At 39.1% G+C, this 18,363-nt stretch overlaps 1 protein-coding gene across 2 annotated transcripts in view; it reads left to right on the top strand.

Moving 5' to 3' along the window:
* Positions 1 to 17,368, top strand: part of unc-119 (unc-119 lipid binding chaperone) — a 70,631-nt gene extending 53,263 nt beyond the window's left edge. Inside the window, exons 3-6 of one of the 2 annotated variants that reach the window (XR_012720249.1) lie at positions 15,731 to 16,053; positions 16,344 to 16,567; positions 16,837 to 17,111; positions 17,210 to 17,368. The gene's annotated coding sequence lies outside the window, so the exon portion shown is untranslated. The remainder of the gene's footprint in view (positions 1 to 15,730; positions 16,054 to 16,343; positions 16,568 to 16,836; positions 17,112 to 17,209) is intronic. The other variant, XR_012720250.1, reaches the window with a different exon arrangement.
* The last annotated feature ends 995 nt before the right edge of the window (positions 17,369 to 18,363 follow it).

The following is an 18,363-nucleotide window of genomic DNA, read 5'->3' as shown; positions in this document are numbered from 1 at the left end:
TGAATTTAACGGTCACTTTTATACTGTATGCATTTACTTGATAGTTGTAAGATAGATGGCAACTTGAGGTCATTTCATGTTACTCGCTCGACTTGCGAGTTGAACTGTCAAGTCAATGAGCATGACATGGTCTCTTTTTCCATCGAACCATCGAGCCCTCAACAACTCTTACTCTAAGAATACCTCAATAAAATGTAAGTTACGAATGCACAAAGAAATAGGTGAGCGTTATTATTTATCCCAACGAAACGAACATAAGTTCATTGCTGGCCACTGCACTGCATAAGGTAATAAACTGAATAAGACCTAACAAACCATAAGGTAATACTTTTCCTGATCACTAATGAATGCGCTCACGACTTGAGACAGCTGTTGTAGTTCCCTATTTTCGTTATGATAAGCAACACGAACAAAACAAAAAAAGAAACGAAAACAAATTAGTGAAAACTACTGAGAGATACTCTCGCCATAACAGTAGTGAGAAACGAGTGAAATTGTATAAAACACGCATACATACAAGTGAAAGCTCTACTTGTACTTAACCCGTGTCGATCTCCTTATTGAATTTTGTAACCACTGTGTATCATATTCATCCTAAAACTATACTATAATTTTTAAACATTAACGCAAGACTCGATATTCGTTAAAACTTTTTTCTGTTTATCAAATTTCAAAACCATTATTTACCAACATCATCCTAAACATATACAACAATTATTAAACTATATTTTTAAGCTCTTTTACCGCTTATCAAATCTCACAACCACTATTTTCACAATCATCCTAAAAGTAAACTTTAGTTTACGAACATTTAAAGTGTGTTACCCATTGGTTAATTTCGGGATTACAATATCAATCGTCACACACCATCAAGATCTATTAAAAACACATTACTGAATAAAATTACCGATACTCCGAAGATAAATAGTTCTGAATCGCCAAATCAAAAACTTATTACTATAATAAATAATAAAATCCAAAATCAAACTCTAACTATTGAAAAAATGATACGTGAAAGTGAAGAAAGAATTAAGGTTGATATGAACACCAAAATAAATGCACTCCAAACTGAAGTGGATATGTTGAAACTGCAGGTGACTGATATGAAATCTGTGATCTCTGAAATTAACTGCTTGAAGAATGAGCTTCGAGATGTTAAACTTAAGCTTCTAGAGAAAGATAATTCAGTCGTCTCTTCTGGCCTCCGTATTACGGGAATGCCCGAAATGGAAAGTGAAAACTTGAGGGACGTATTTGGAAAACTTTGCACCAAACTTAATATCAATCCATCGATACAAAATGCTTATAGACTGAAACAAATACGTAACCGTAAAAAATCAAATTGACGACGTAATAATCATTAAAATGCAGTCGGCTTACGATCGAAACTTTATTCTCAAAGTTATTTCCCAATTTAAGAGAGAACAGAAGAGACAATTACGCTTGTGTGACATTGGTTATCAGAGCGATAAACCCATATACGTAAATGAAAATTTAACTCCACACAACTACAACATATTTAAGGAAGCTCTTAAACTTAAGAAACAAAAGCGTATCCTTTCTGTGTACACCCAGCGAGGACTAGTGCACATTAAAACAACTAGTGCTGATAAACCTAGGGTCATTGAATTTCCCGATGATCTTAGTGCATTTTTTCTAGATGACGCTAATAATCGATCAAATTCCACGGATGAATAATTCTGTATCCTTATACATAATATATAATCATTCGTATACAATATTTGTTCGTATATTATTCCCTTTTGAGACTGACATACTTTTCTTACTCTTCCTTATAATGCAAATACCCATGACTACTCTTGAATCTACTCTTATTCTTATTACTATGGTCCCATACATGATAACTAACAATACTGGGAATAGAGACGGTAACTTTCACATGATAAGAGTTTTTGCTAAAACGACCAGCGGTTTTACTATATACCACTTGAATGCTCAGAGCTTGTATAAAAAGATTGATGAATTTAAATACTTAATAGAATACTCAGGAATCGATGCAGCATGTGTATCCGAAACCTGGTTTCACAAAGATATTACTGACACTGCTTACAATGTGCATGGCTATAATCTATTTAGAGCAGACAGACATTCTCATGGTGGAGGTGTTGCCATATACTTGAAAAACATTTTCAAAGCAAAAGTAGTGTGCAGATCTGAAACATCAGACGTCATGGAATATATATTTATTGAGATTCAGGGTGATACGGGGAAGATGTTGCTAGGATGTGTATATCGGCCAAACTGTAGAGTCGATTATGAACCACTGTTGTTGAAATTGGAGCAGATCGGTGTGCTCTATAAAGATGCCCTTATAACTGGAGATTTTAACTGTAACCTTTTGGTAGACAAGAGTCTTATTTCAAGTATGGAATCATTAAACATGGCGCCAGTCAATAAGACTATTCCAAGGCACTTCTCATCCACTGTTAATACTCTCCTTGATGTTTTCTGGGTCAGTGATTTGAATGACGTGTTAAAATACGATCAAATATGTGGCTCAGCATTTTCCAAACATGACATTATATTCCTAGCCAGGGATTTTTTCCTAAAATTACATCGGTAGGGAAAAAAGGACAGATTTTTCATTTTTCTACAAATGTAGGGAATTTTTCCAATTTCCAAAGTTTACTACATTTTGCAACAAGAAGAGTACTTTTCCTTAATATTCCAGATATTTGAAGCTCCAAAATATATGGTAGTCAAAGCATCAACTAATGGAATACGCGATTCACCGTTAACGATGTTATTGTAATGATTTTATTTAGAAAAGTTCAAAAGATGTTTTTGTATTGTTATTTAATTACAAATGTGTAAATAGATTTCATTTGCAGGAATAAACGCTTCCGTTAAGGTTCATAAACAGGTGATGGCTTCGTCAACTTGGTGCCTCTCAATATTTTCTAACACAAAGATCACTTGCAGTGCATACGCGGATTCGTGTATATAAATGTAGGATTACATATTATTACAATACTTATAGCCTATTGGACAAGAAGATTAAGGAAATTAGTACTATTAAGTTACTGAAAAGAACTTCTTCAATAAGCTCGAATAAGTATTGTAATAATATGTAGTTTAAATGACTTGGACATTAAACAGTCCTGCATTGGTGTCAGGCTAACATAAAAATAGTAAATGTAGGATTTTTATTCCGGAATATCTTCAAAAACTGCTTTACAATCGTTACATTCACAACAGTTTTTAATGTTTTAGAAAAATATCGTCTAGTGAAGAAAATAACATAAAACCATTCCAACAAAATTTAGAAAATAGCCTTTTTGACCAAATTGGCTCACTGTTGACTTAAAGGGTTGGCTAGAGGCGGTCGAAAATGACGATTTTAAATACCAATGCTTGTGGAAAGTTCGTAATTTGTAGAAATCTGACCTGAAGAAACACGCGACCATTAAAGTCCACAAGAAAAATGTTGGTAGTGTTAAAAATGAGCAATGATGTTGCAATGTTCGAAATCCGAATAAAAATGTCATAATATTGAACATTTGGTCCCTTTATTGACGGATATAATCCCTGACTATTAATTTCAAAGAAATTGAATTCAATATAAAATATTTGTTATATTCTTGCCAAATTTGTATGAATTTAGTACCGTAGGGAAAAAATGTAGGGAAAAAATTTTGGGCGTAGGGAAAAAAATGGAATTTTTAGGAGCCACGTAGGGAATTTTCAAAAAACTTCCTGGCATCACTGCCTTTAAGTCAACAGTGAGCCAATTTGGTCAAAAAGGCTATTTTCTAAATTTTGTTGGAATGGTTTTATGTTATTTTCTTCACTAGACGACATTTTTCTAAAACATTAAAAACTGTTGTGAATGTAACAGTTGTAAAGCAGTTTTTGAAGATATTCCGGAATAAAAATCCTACATTTACTATTTTTATGTTAGCCTGACACCAATGCAGGACTGTTTAATGTCCAAGTCATTTAAACTACATATTATTACAATACTTATTCGAGCTTATTGAAGAAGTTCTTTTCAGTAACTTAATAGTACTAATTTCCTTAATCTTCTTGTCCAATAGGCTATAAGTATTGTAATAATATGTAATCCTACATTTATTTGTTAGTCCCTTGATGACTAACGCTGATCAAGAGATAATGTTAAATACAAACAATAATTTTGAGTCCGAATTTGGTATTAAAACTGTAACACAAGTTGAGGTTTACAACAGCTGTATGTCAATTAAATCCAACTCGGTTGGCTGTGATGAAATTGATCCCAAATTCATCAAGATTATTCTACCATACACTCTGCAAAATATCACTCATATCTATAACTGCATTATTATGACCAGCACCTTCCCCGTGGCATGGGAAACTGCAACAATTATTCCTATACCAAAAGGTAATGGCGAATTTCGTCCAATTGCGATACTACCATATCTATCCAAAGTACTAGAGAAAATTCTTCATATTCAAATCCAAAACTACCTGAATGAGAAAAACCTTCTAACCACACGACAGTCTGGATTTAGGCCTGATTACAGCTGTCTCACTGCTCTTACTATGTCGTGGCAACATTACGGTCTGCTCTCGACAATGGGGATATAGCTTTTCTCATTCTCCTTGATCACTCAAAAGCCTTTGACAGTGTCCTGCATCCAATACTATGTAATAAACTGAGATATAACTGTAACTTTGATTCGACCGCTGTGCGCCTAATATCATCATACCTCTTGGCCTTCTTCTATACTCCATGTATTCCAATGATTTGTCTGATCAAGTGAAATTTTCAAATATTCAAATGTATGCTGATGTAAAGGGTGATTTGTTAAGAGCTTGATAACTTTTTTTAAAAAAAAAAACGCATAAAATTTGCTAAATCTCATCGGTTCTTTATTTGAAACGTTAGATTGGTCCATGACATTTACTTTTTGAAGATAATTTCATTTAAATGTTGACCGCGACTGCGTCTTAGGTGGTCCATTCGGAAAGTCAAATTTTGGGCAACTTTTTCGAGCATTTCGGCCGGAATAGCCCGAATTTCTTCGGAAATGTTGTCTTCCAAAGCTGGAATAGTTGCTGGCTTATTTCTGTAGACTTTAGACTTGACGTAGCCCCACAAAAAATAGTCTAAAGGCGTCAAATCGCATGATCTTGGTGGCCAACTTACCGGTCCATTTCTTGAGATGAATTGTTCTCCGAAGTTTTCCCTCAAAATGGCCATAGAATCGCGAGCTGTGTGGCATGTAGCGCCATCTTGTTGAAACCACATGTCAACCAAGTTCAGTTCTTCCATTTTTGGCAACAAAAAGTTTGTTAGCATCGAACGATAGCGATCGCCATTCACCGTAACGTTGCGTCCAACAGCATCTTTGAAAAAATACGGTCCAATGATTCCACCAGCGTACAAACCACACCAAACAGTGCATTTTTCGGGATGCATGGGCAGTTCTTGAACGGCTTCTGGTTGCTCTTCACTCCAAATGCGGCAATTTTGCTTATTTACGTAGCCATTCAACCAGAAATGAGCCTCATCGCTGAACAAAATTTGTCGATAAAAAAGCGGATTTTCTGCCACTGATTTTGGTAATAAAATTCAATGATTTGCAAGCGTTGCTCGTTAGTAAGTCTATTCATGATGAAATGTCAAAGCATACTGAGCATCTTTCTCTTTGACACCATGTCTGAAATCCCACGTGATCTGTCAAATACTAATGCATGAAAATCCTAACCTCAAAAGAATCACCCTTTACAATTATATTCATCATGCCACCTGGATTCTATAGAAACCTGTGTGTCTAATATCAATCAAGATCTTTCTAGAATTCAATATTGGGCTTCAAATAACGGTTTACTGCTTAATACAAGCAAATCAAAAGCAATAATTATCCGTAATAAATCTGTTGAAGTTGGAACCAACATTCAACTATTATTGGGAACGTCACTCCTAGAAGTTGTTGATAAAGCAAAGAACCTTGTAGTTATTTTCAACAAACATCTTAACTTATTTTTAACAAACATCTTATTTTCAACAATCATATAACTGCTACTTGTGGAAAATTATTCTCTATCATTCGTAATTTGTGGACAACCCAACAGTATACACCTCTGAATATTAGGTTACATCTTGTTAAAAGCTATATTCTTCCTACATTGTTTTATGCCGCTGAGATTTTTGCGGGCTGTAATGCTTAGGACTACAGAAAACTGCAAACAACATTTAACAATAAGCACATGCAAGCCGACATACTTATACAATAAACTGAATTTTGCCAGATCTTCTCGGGGTAGAACTATTATACAACTAAGCCATCGTCGTAGTTTATCTGAAAAACACTTCCTGATACGAACTATCCGTCTCTGGAACCAACTCCCGAATCACATTCAAATCATAAGAAACAATCCTAGATTCAAGACAAATGTCATTAAATTCTATAGCGAATCCTGATGCTATCTACTAACAGAGTTCTCTATTTCTCAGGGAATACATATAGAAACTCATTTAAATAATTTATACATACATATATTTTTTTTTAGTCTTTAAAATTATTTAGTTTTTTATTGTTAATTTCATTACCTATTCAAACTTAAATATTGATAATAATAGTTGAATGATTTATTCTTACTTTATTATTTATAACAATGCATATTTAGTACTAAATTTATAAGATTTGTATCTTGTTGTACTGAAAATCCAAATCAAATAAATAAATGAAAATGAAAAAATAAACTTAAATACATAATTATCAGATTCGTAACACTGCCTCCCTCTTAAGCCTTAAGCCAGGCACAGAACCTGTTCCGTAAGGAGCCAATCGTTCCAGATGTACAACTTTCATCTTTGATCTAGGGCTGTCGTCCTTCTGAATCCGGTATACAACATCATTGATCTTCTTGATGACTTTGTATGGGCCTTCCCACTGTGTTTGCAGTTTAGGACACAATCCTTTCTTTCATTGCGGGTTAAATAGCAGAACCAATTCTTCTTCTTGGAAGCCCTCAGTATTTACAGCACGATCGTATCTCGCCTTCATTCTGTTGCTGATCATTTTTATTTTGTTGCGCACTGATTCGTGAACTTCACCGAAAGTGTTTGGGATATCGTTTCTGTTTTCTTCCATGGCGAGCTCATTAGGTTTAGCGCCGAATATCAGATCTCCAGGCAACTTCAACTCAGTTCCGAATAGAACATTGGCCGGTGTGGAATCATGAATGGCAGATCTATAGGACAGCAAAAACTTTGGTATATGTTCGTCCCAGTCCCTCTGGCCGTTGTCCACCACTTTTCGAAGATGTGTTGTCCACCACTTTTCCAGAGTGCGATTAAACCTTTCTACCATGCTATCGGATTGTGGATGTAATGGCGTAGTCCTCGTTTTCTTGATACCAAGAGATTCACGCATCTCTTTGAATATGGCCGATTCAAAATTTCTTCCCTGGTCTGAGTGAATCTCGGACGGCACACCGTAGCGACATATCCAGGTTTTGTTGACCACATCCACAATCGTTTTTGCCTCTTGGTTTGGAATTGCATACACCTTTGGCCATTTGCTGAAGTAATCCATGACCACAAGGACATAACGGTTTCCAGAATCACTTACTGGGAAAGGGCCTGCCACGTCCATTGCTATTCTTTCAAACGGTGCTCCTGGTCTATACTCTTGCATAGGACCTCGACTTTTCCTTGTTGGACCTTTCGCCTTCATGCACTTCTCGCAATTGGCTACCCATTCAGCAATTGATTTCTGGCATCTAACCTAGTAGAATCGTTGCTTCACTTTCTCGGCTGTTTTGGTTATTCCCAGATGACCTCCAATGGGACCATTATGGAACTCCGCCAATACGTCTCTTATTTTGGAATCCGGTACGATGATCAAATTTCGGCTGCTCTTGCCATCTTCGCTTTCCCATTTACGTTGCAGGGATCCATTGACTAGAACTAAACTATCCCATTGAGCCCAGTATGATTTCATAAGTGGACTATCGGCCGCGATGTCTTTCTTACTGGGCTTCTTGTTCTCTTCCTTTGCCGAAATAATTTTGTTCAAAATGGGATCTTTACGCTGTTCTGTTGGCCAGTCCACTCCAGATTCGATGTGTAACTGTCTGACATTTACAAATATCTCCTTTGGTTCAGCTTTCGAGTAGTGTGTGCTTTGTAGATTGCAATGCCAGTCTTATCAGAGTTATAGCATTTTATTCTTGATTTATTTGCCTGCTGCTTTATTTCTTGCATTATCTGCCTCAGAGCCTCTTTTATCAACTCAATCACGGATTTCGATTCTTCACAATCGGTCTCCACCTTACATACACTCTGCATTTGTGGCTGCGCCAGCACTCCGCAGTCTCTTGTACAAGTGTAAATGTTACTGTTTCTGTGAATGTAGCTTTTTGTGTGGCATATGTTGCACATTTTATCTCAGGGTCTCGAATGCCATTCACAAAAGACTCAATCTTGATACGATCTATAAGAGGATGATTCTCTCCAGGGTATGCCAAAAGCACCAACCGCTCAACCTCTGTTGCAAAGTCTTGTAGAGTCTCATTTGACTTCTGGACTCTTCCTCTTAATTCCATTCTGAAGATGTCTTGCTTATGTTCTCCACCGTACTTGCGTTGTAGTGCAGCTATTACTTCATTATAGTTATTTCTGGAAGCAGCGGGAATGCTTTGTATCACGTCAGCAGCATTGCCCTTTAATGCCAATAGAAGTTCAATTGCTTTATCATCGTCATTCCACAAATTTCTACAAGCAACCATTTCGAATTGGAATTTGAAGACATCAAATGACGTTGAGCCATCGAAATCAGGAGTTTTGATTTTTGAGCCCTCGATGACGCGCACTGGACCACCTTTAATTTCCAGCTCTGACATTTTATTCTCGATGTGTAGAAAGTTCTCATCATGAACCATAATTTTCTCATCCACGGAAAGAACTTTCTTATCCAATTCCATGCCTTCAAAAATTTGTTGTAGTTTTTCATTGAGAATTCTAGAATTTTCGTCGAATTTTTCTTCCTATTTTCTAGAACTTGCTTCCATTTGTAGGGCATTTTCTTTCAGCAATTTTTTAGAATTTTCTTCCATTTTTCTAGAATTTTCTTCCATTTTTCTAGAATTTTCATCCATTTTTCTAGAATTCTCATCCATGATCTTTATAGAATTTTCCTCCATCATTTTGCTCAAAACACTGAGCATTGATGTGTAATCCACAACACTCGAAACCACAGACGGAGTTTCTACACTGCTGGTATTGACGAGTATTGATTCATCAATGTCTTCCTTATAATCAAACTCATGCGTCGCAATGTCCATATTACGCCGTTCAAACTCTTCCAGTAGACGCTTTTGAAGCTGGGCCTTATTGCCTGTTGTCGGCAGCTCCAGTTTGCTCAACTCCTTTTTTAAGTCTTCCACACAAAGCTCATTAAACTTCATTGTAGATTTTTTTCCCGTTATTTCACTTCCGACTGCAATTGTTACGTTTTTATATTTAGGCGTTTTTAATTACCCGTCAATTAAAATACTGTTCGTTTCAATAACGTTAATCTACAATTTATTTACTATGACTTTACACTAATTCACTTTACAATTCGTTCACACTGATGTTATTCGTTTGACGCTTTAGTTAAAGGTGGGTACTAAGTTCGAGTTTAGCCGCTAAATCGCTAAAGTGAAAACTAAATCAGTAAGAAAAAGGCATAAAATTATAAATATTTGTTGCAGATTTTATTATAACTTGATGGGGAATATCCCAAAGCAATTTTCACAATGTTTGTACACCTTAAAATGGATTATTAAAGAAAAGTAATCGTGAAAAAATTATGATTTTAGCGGCTAAACTCGAACTTAATACCCACCTTAAGACTGACTCGTTAGCAGCATGCGAGCGCTTTTATATATGACGGTTTGGCAATGCGAGAATATTCTGGTAGCACTACAATATTCTGGCAACGCCAGAACATTCTTTGACAACGCTAGAAGAATCTACGACCATTAAGTTATTCATCTGGTGGCTGCCAAACACATATACACTCACATAGATATATGCTCGCATTACTACAATAACAGTGACAATAGACAATGAGATGAAATGAGAATGCAAAATAACAAAGCAAAGGGGTTGTTATACTATGAGAAAGTAAGAACTAACATTTCGATATGAAAATAAGCAATCAAAAGAACATAAAAGAAATTTAAGAAAGTACCCGAAAATGAATAGATGATTCCAACAAGTGATAACGAGATTTTATCGTTACAATTTGAAATTTTAAATTAACGGAAACTAATTTAAATAAACTTAAATCTATAATTATCAGATTCGTAACAGTACTTTTAGAGCGTCCCAGCAATTATGCGGTAATCTTGTAGGGCCTGCTTAAAAAGTAATTAACAGATTAATTGGCACCGCTCCGGATTACATATACAGAGAGAATAAAAATACAAGAGGACGAAAATTTCTCTTCTACAAAAACTTTGTAAATTTCTCTTCTACAAAAACAACAAATGTCAACCGTCAATCCCACGGCGGCGGGTTCTGTGTACCGGATTGACCCGATGGACCCCATCCATTGGCCAGCGACTGCCACATCAGTGTACGTGTTGTTTCGTCGTCTTTTTGTGTTGGAGAAGGTGCATCCCGGGGAGCCTTCTGCGTTTGCTGTTGGTCCGAGCCGGGATAGAGGAGAACCCCGGACCATGGTATTGTTCAGTCTGCCGAAACCTGATCCACCACCGTTCGGTTTCGGTCAGGTGTAACCGGTGCTTGGAGTGGGTGCATTACCGGAACTGTTCCGGCTTAACATCGCTGCGGGAGTATAGTCAAACTGACTACGTGGCAGGATGCTGTGCCAGCGATAGCAGCAGTGGGTCGTCTGACTATGCGACCCCCCCGACATCTCCCGTTCAACAATATTCTCCGCCGCAGCATCTTACACCGAATATTGTTGTTCCAGTTCCGGATAGTGCATCGTTTTTGCAATTTAATTGCAACGGGCTCCGAGGTAAGATTAGCGAAATCGTGGGCTTTATGAATCGGAAAAGGATAAGATAAGCTGAATTCCACCTGCAGCCTACGCCATTGTGATGGATACAATGTGCTTCAAAAGGATCGCACAAGAAGTGGAGGTGGTGGCCTGGCTTTCATAATACACCGTTCCGTGCAGTATAGACCTATCCCGCTTGTGCCAGACACTAGTGACCCGTATATGGAATGTATGGGGGTATCAGTCAAGTCAGGGGCTGCCGAGATAGAGCTATACAATGTGTATATACCACCGGTTGGTAGCTGTGCTCCAGGTTATTGCCCAAACATTGAGTGGCTATTGTGCGGGCATAACCGATTGGTTCTAGGAGACTTTAATGCCCACCATGAACTTTGGCATTCACTCCTAGGTAATGACCAGAGAGGCATAGCTTTGGCAGAGCAGATAGGTGACTCCACATTTTGCACGGCGAACGAAGAGGCCCCACGAGAATTATGGGCGACTGCAGCAGTTCGCCAGATTTATCTTTAGCGTCGCCTGGTCTGATAAATGACGTTTCCTGGCAACCCGTCATTTCATTGGGATCGGGCCACCTCCCCATAATTCTCACTATTAACCGACGCTCCGATTTCATAACCTCTGAACGCCGGACGTTTATCAATCAAAATAAAGCCAACTGGGATGGCTTCAGAAAATACACCGATCGCCGATTCAGTGAGCTCCCATCCCCCTCTCATGTTCATGTTGCCCAGAGGGCGTTCCGGGACATCATCAACGCACCAGCCGCTCGCTTCATACCCGCTGGTCGAATTGCCCAAGTGAGGCCCAACTTCCCAGCCGAAGCGGCGGGACTCGCAGACGAGCGTGATGAACGCCGCCGTGCTAACCCTGCTGTTCCTAGAATCAGAGAACTAAATCTAGAGATTAGTAAGATAGTCGACGAGCACAAGAGGAACACTTGGTTAGAGCACCTGAAGCAATATAACTTAGGCACAGGGACTGGTAAATTGTGGTCAACAGTGAGAGCCCTCTCGAACCCCGCTACAAGGGATGATAGGATTTCAGTCACCTTTGGCGACGTGACTGTGACTGATCCGAAGAGATGCGCCACTCGACGCATACGTGGTCTCCGAGCCGACGACACACCACAATTTACCGCTGCCGAAGTTACCAATGTCATCAACAGCGCGAAACCATCTAAGGCGCTGGGCCCCGACGGAATTTCAATGCTAATGCTGAAGCATCTGGGAATACTGGGAGTTGAGTACCTGACCAGACTCCTCAATTTGTCCTTGGAATCACTCATTATACCCGATGTCTAGAAGATGGGAAGAGTGATTCCACTACTGAAGCCAGGCAAAGATTCGAGTAAAGGTGAATCGTACAGACCGATATCCCTTCTCTCGCCAGTAGCCAAGACACTTGAGGCACTACTCCTCCCCAGCCTTGTGGAGAATTTTCCAGCTGCCCACCATCAACATGGATTCCGTAAGGTACACAGTACGACGATGGCCTTACATGCCATTTCGACACATATCAATATGGGAATTAACCAGCCCAGGCCGTGTCATAGGACGGTCCTCGTGGCGCTTGACCTATCGAAAGCATTCGATACGGTCAACCATGCCACATTATTCGAGGACATAGAGAACACGTCCCTACCGGCAGGGGCGAAGCGTTGGGTTCTGAATTATATGTGTGGACGCCAGTCGTACGTGGAATTCAGGGACAAAAAGTCAAAACCCCGTAGAGTTAAACAGGGAGTTCCCCAGGGCGGGGTGATATCTCCGGCACTGTTTAACCTCTACCTGTCCTCGATTGCACCCCCTTCTGACGGCGTCGAGATTGTGTCTTATGCGGACGATTGCACAATAATGGCATCCGGGCCCATTGTTGATGACATTTGCGATCGATTAAATGTCTACCTAGCTGAACTTACCAGTTATTTCACTGCAAGAAATTTGAGGATATCTCCCACAAAATCCTCAGGCACACTTCACTACATGGACGGTGGAAGTACGCAGGCAGTTGAATGTCAGAGTCGATGGCGAAACAATTCCGACAACAAATTACCCCAAGATTCTCGGGGTCACATTCGACAGCCTTTATAAGTCGTCCGCCCATGCCACTGCAATTTGTGATAAGCTCCGCGGTAGAAACAAGGTCCTCAAGTCGCTTGCCGGCAGCACTTGCGGTGCGGACAAAGAAACCTTGTTAACTACATATAAGGCAATTGGCCGGTCTGTGGTAAACTATGCAGCGCCAGTGTGGACGCATCAAACGAGCGATACGCAGTGGAATAACATACAGACCTGTCAGAACGCTTCCCTTAGAACCGCAACAGGATGTCTCCGCAGTACACCCCTGGATCACCTTTATGCGGAGACCAAGATCATCCCAGTGCGTCGACACAACTACATGTTGTCAAAGCAGTACCTCTTGGGTTGCCATCGAAGTTGTCATCCGAATCACCATCTTGTGGATAGACAACCTCCACCCAGGAATGTAAGGGTTGATCTTCACCTTCTAGAGCCAGAGATCCAGCGTTACAAAAGAGAGCCTCTAGATCAGGCAGCATACCAGACAGGTCTGAACAGGATTCATGAGGATACTGTAGCTGAAGCGGTGAGAAGCTACAAGGTTAATCCTGTTCTCGGAGTCCGACCGCTGCCCATTGCACCGGAGGAGAGAGACCTCCCACGGCAGACAAGGGTAGTTTTGGCCCAACTAAGATCAGGCAAGTGCAGCCGCCTCAATTCATACTTATCAGTGATTGATAGTAGCGTAGCTGACGTGTGTCCCATATGTAATCAAGGGCCACATGACACTCGTAACCTTTTTGCTTGCCCAGCTAAGCCTAGCCGTCTCACTACCAGATCACTCTGGACACACCCCATCCTTGTCGCAGAGTTCCTTGATCTGGCTACCAGCTGAACTACACAAGCATAGAACAAAATGGATGAAACTACATTAAAAACTGTTACAACAACAACAAATGTCAACCGTATAGATGTCGCACAATGACTGCAGCTTAGGTTTTACCGACGTTGAGGTCGAAGCGCTGTTTTGATAAATTGTTTATAAAGGAATCGGCAGTTATAATTTCAAATTGTCTGCCAACAAAATTAATGGAATAAAAACATTTATAAAAAAGAACATAAGTTACTACAAAGTAGGTTTTTAATCCTATTTTCTTTACGGTTCATAAAGTCAGCACTGGGTGGCGCCGACGCAAACTGTATGATATTTGAGAGAAGCGCCGACATAAACTGCATGATATTAGAGAAATTTTCCTCATGGCTGCCACCTACTGACGCAGTTTCGTTTCACAGTTTCGTTCTCTTGTGTTTTTATAGATACACATGTCACTGGTGGAAAGTACTTCACCCCAGGCATACCTTCGGCCATGAAATAAGTAGTGTACTTAGGACCGGAGATGAGAGGTTTTGGTTCTAAATAGCGAGATTTCGTGTCTAGTGCGAACGTAGTATAACAATAGTAACAGGTTGGCTGATAAGTCCCCGGTCTAACAAAGAAAAACAAATTTTTTTGTCATTGCAGCCAAATTTTTTCCCTGCGAGCATCCTTTTGAGGGCTCAGAACAAGAAAAAGTCGCTGGGGACCAGATCTGGAGAATACGGTGGGTGGGGAAGCAATTCCAAGCCCAATTCATGAATTTTTGCCATCGTTCTCAATGACTTGTGGCACGGTGCGTTGTCTTGGTGGAACAACACTTTTTTCTTCTTCATATGGGGCCGTTTTGCCGCGACTTCGACCTTCAAACGCTCCAATAACGCCATATAATAGTCACTTTTGATGCTTTTTCCCTTCTCAAGATAATCGATAAAAATTATTCCATGCGCATACCAAACAACAGAGGTCATTGCTTTGACAGAGGACTTTTGAGTCGTTCCTCGCTTCGGAGACGGTTCACTGGTCGCTGTACACTCAGCCGACTGTCGATTGGACTCAGGAGTGTAGTGATTGAGCTATGCTTCATCCATTGTCACATATCGACGGAAAAACTCGGGTGTATTCCGAGTTAACTGCAAACACCGCTCAGAAATGTGAGCTCGCGCTGCACCCATTTTGCACAGAGCTTCCGCATATCCAAATATTGATGAATGATATGACCAACACGCTCCCTTGATATCTTTAAGGCCTCTGCTATTTCGATCAACTTCATTTTACGGTCATTCAAAATCATTTTGTGGATTTTGTTGTTGTTTTCGTCGGTAACCTCCTCTTTCGGGCGTCCACTGCGTTCACCGTCCTCCTTGCCCATTTCACCACGCTTGAATTTTGCATACCAATCAATTATTATTGATTTCCCTGGGGCAGAGTCCGGAAACTCATTATCAAGCCAAGTTTTTGCTTCCACCTTATTTTTTCACTTCAGAAAACAGTATTTTATCAAAACACGAAATTCCTTTTTTCCATTTTTTCCAAAATAACAAAAATTGCTTCCAAAAGACGCTCTATCTCACAAACTAATTGACTTACAGACGTCAAATTTTGACACGAATCATTTGAAGGTTGGTACTATATAAAAATAATATGCATTTAATACTAGCGACGCCATCTATGTGCCAGACCGGGGACTTATCAGCCAACCTGTTATATAAATTCTATCGGCGACAGAAGTATTTATTTTCGAGATTTGGATACCTGAGAAAATAAGTAGTTAATTTTCAAACTGCAAATAAGTAATTACATATTAATGGTCAATTTCTCATCATCCGATGAATACTTAATGCGCTTTACAGACTATCAGTTATTCCGGACGACAGTGCTCGTGTCGAACATATCCCATATATTGTGCACATTATAAGTTAAGTCCGAAGGCATAATCGATACTGCTGCATGTTTATGGGATCGATAACACATTTACCGATTATTTAATTGTCACAGCCCGGAGGCTACTGCCATCTGGAGTGAGGAACTGAGTTGCCGTACGCTGGTTGCTGAACGGTGTTGCCGGCTTTTGGCTCAGTCTGTGGGGCGCGGTTCATTGGCAACTCAGTCCTCTGACAGCTGACAAAAAAAATAAATACAACCAGCCTTTGATGGACATCACAAAACACAACAGGTACGTATCAAAAATCGTAAGATAATTTTCACACAATCTCCACTCATATTGGTTTGCTGGCATGCCGGCTTTCCAAGGCATGCCATGGCCTGACCCACCCCAACCATGGTGTCCCCGTGGCCCATCAACTCGGGACACCCCAAATGCTACTCACCTGTCCTTTAAATCACCTTTTTCCCTTTTCCCTCATAACTTCTTTAGCCTTCCGTATTTAATAATTTGACACCAATATTATTTCTTTTCAAATGACATTATAAACAGATTTTTATTACCCTTTTTCTCTCTTTCAGATTAATTGGAATAATGAAATTGAAGAAAATTACTTAAGGCCAGAATTTACAATTATTCTCCAAAAAAAAGGACACAATTCATAAAAGATAAGTATTTCATCAAAACAATTCTTTAATCCATTAACAAACAAGCCTAAAAATCTTCCACCGACAGCATCCGCAAATATTTCATCAGGACCTCACGAAATCCTTTCTTCGTCTTTCCGTACGTCCGTCTAGATCACGTAAGTATTAGTAACGTCAAAATACAACTTCCTTAAATAAAACATACAATCCTTTTCGTGTAGCGCTTGTTTCACAGCTTTAGTGTTCCTACGGCGACAAACATTACGAGCGTTAAACTTAGTCCTAGGGTGAGCTCAGCCTAAACACTATTTATCATGCCCAAACCAGGCGCAACGAAACAAACCCGCGCTAATGAATACCCCTTTCGCTAACACATAAAAACTGGCATAAATCAAATAACTAATAGATTTCTTTATTTTATTTGCAGAAGCTCATGTCTTCGTCTGTCCGTCAGCCGATGTCAAACAAATGTCCAAGTATTCAAAGTATGACAACAGACGAAACAGAGGTACCTGTGGCGCTGTAGGTTGACCAGCGCTAAATACACCCAAGATGGAATACGATCATACGCAGCATGGAAGACGGAAAGCAATGCAGCAGCCAAAATCAACAATATTTCTGGAAACCATCAAATATTCGCCAGCTGGGAAAGACTGGGGTCGATGACAATTACAATATGGCAGTGGAGGTGGACAACAACAGGCAAGTAGTCTTTTATTGAATGTTCTTATGACTTATTAATTTATATATTTTTTTTTTGTTTGACTTCACTAATGTTGATTTCTCATTTCTCTTTTCAGGTTTTAGCAATAATTAGTTTTTAAGCTATATTAAGCATTTATATTGTTGTTTTTATATTATTGCATTTATAATATAGCTTAAACTTTTAAGAATGTTTAATTTGTAATAACTACACTTTGATTCAACATTAAACTTTGTAATATTGTTTATTCATTATATTATTTAGTTTATTTCTCGTTAAAAAACTTTCAAACAAAACTGTCTTTATATTATTGTTTATATCAAATTGTATGGGTTTGTATCTTTGTATCTTTGTGTCTTTGTTAAGTTTGTTATGTAGGTAAATTTATTCAATAAAATCCAATCAACAATCACAATCTTTCTATTCCTTTGCTTTTTTCTCTTGCCACACCAACCGCTCTTCTCAACGTCCAAACTCGGAATAATCTGACGCTCCAAAAACCTCCATTATTGACGCTGCCTTCGCCATAATCTTCTCCATTTCCCAGCCATCGCGAAATTTGATTCCAATCCCCAACAAAAACATATCTTTGTTTTTGCCAGGGATGGATAACCCTATTCTTCGTACGTTTTCTGCTGTCCGCCAACAGATGGCGCTAAAACCATAAAAATCAAAACAATATTCGGCCGCACATGACATAATCATTGCCGACAAGTCGTATCGATCCGACACACTGTAAGATTCTTTACAAACACCGACATTCCGTCCGAAATAACTGATAGTCTGTAAAGCGCATGACATTGTATGTTTACTATGTGCACCGAGTTCGTTGTCAAATGAAAGATACGAAAAAATTGAGTGAATTTACTTCAAATAGCAATATAGTGAAAAAATAAAGAATGAAATGGAGAATTTAAGAAAGTAACTAAACTCAAATTTGCAATGACTGTATCCTAAAAGGGTTTTTTGTGTTTTGTGAAAACAAAAACACCAATGATTCTATTAAATAGCAGCTTGTCAATCAATGCTTTAATATACACACGCGCCAAAATGATAGAATTAGCAAATAGTTATTGTCAAACAAAAGTAAAAAATCAAACTCCGATCCGCGGAACGATGGAGCGTCAATTGAAAATAAAAATAAATGGCAAAAGGAACGATGAGAGCGAAAGAGGTGGAACTAGTGACAGTCGTTCCTTTTAGTGAACCGTTCATTGGAACTAGTTCGTTAGGAAACGACAAAAGACTATT

This window comes from Haematobia irritans, chromosome 3, assembly GCF_050003625.1.
Source record: "Haematobia irritans isolate KBUSLIRL chromosome 3, ASM5000362v1, whole genome shotgun sequence".
Lineage (NCBI taxonomy): Eukaryota > Metazoa > Arthropoda > Insecta > Diptera > Muscidae > Haematobia > Haematobia irritans.
Note: the sequence above shows the minus strand (reverse complement) of the source record. Positions and strands in the feature narration are given on the sequence as shown.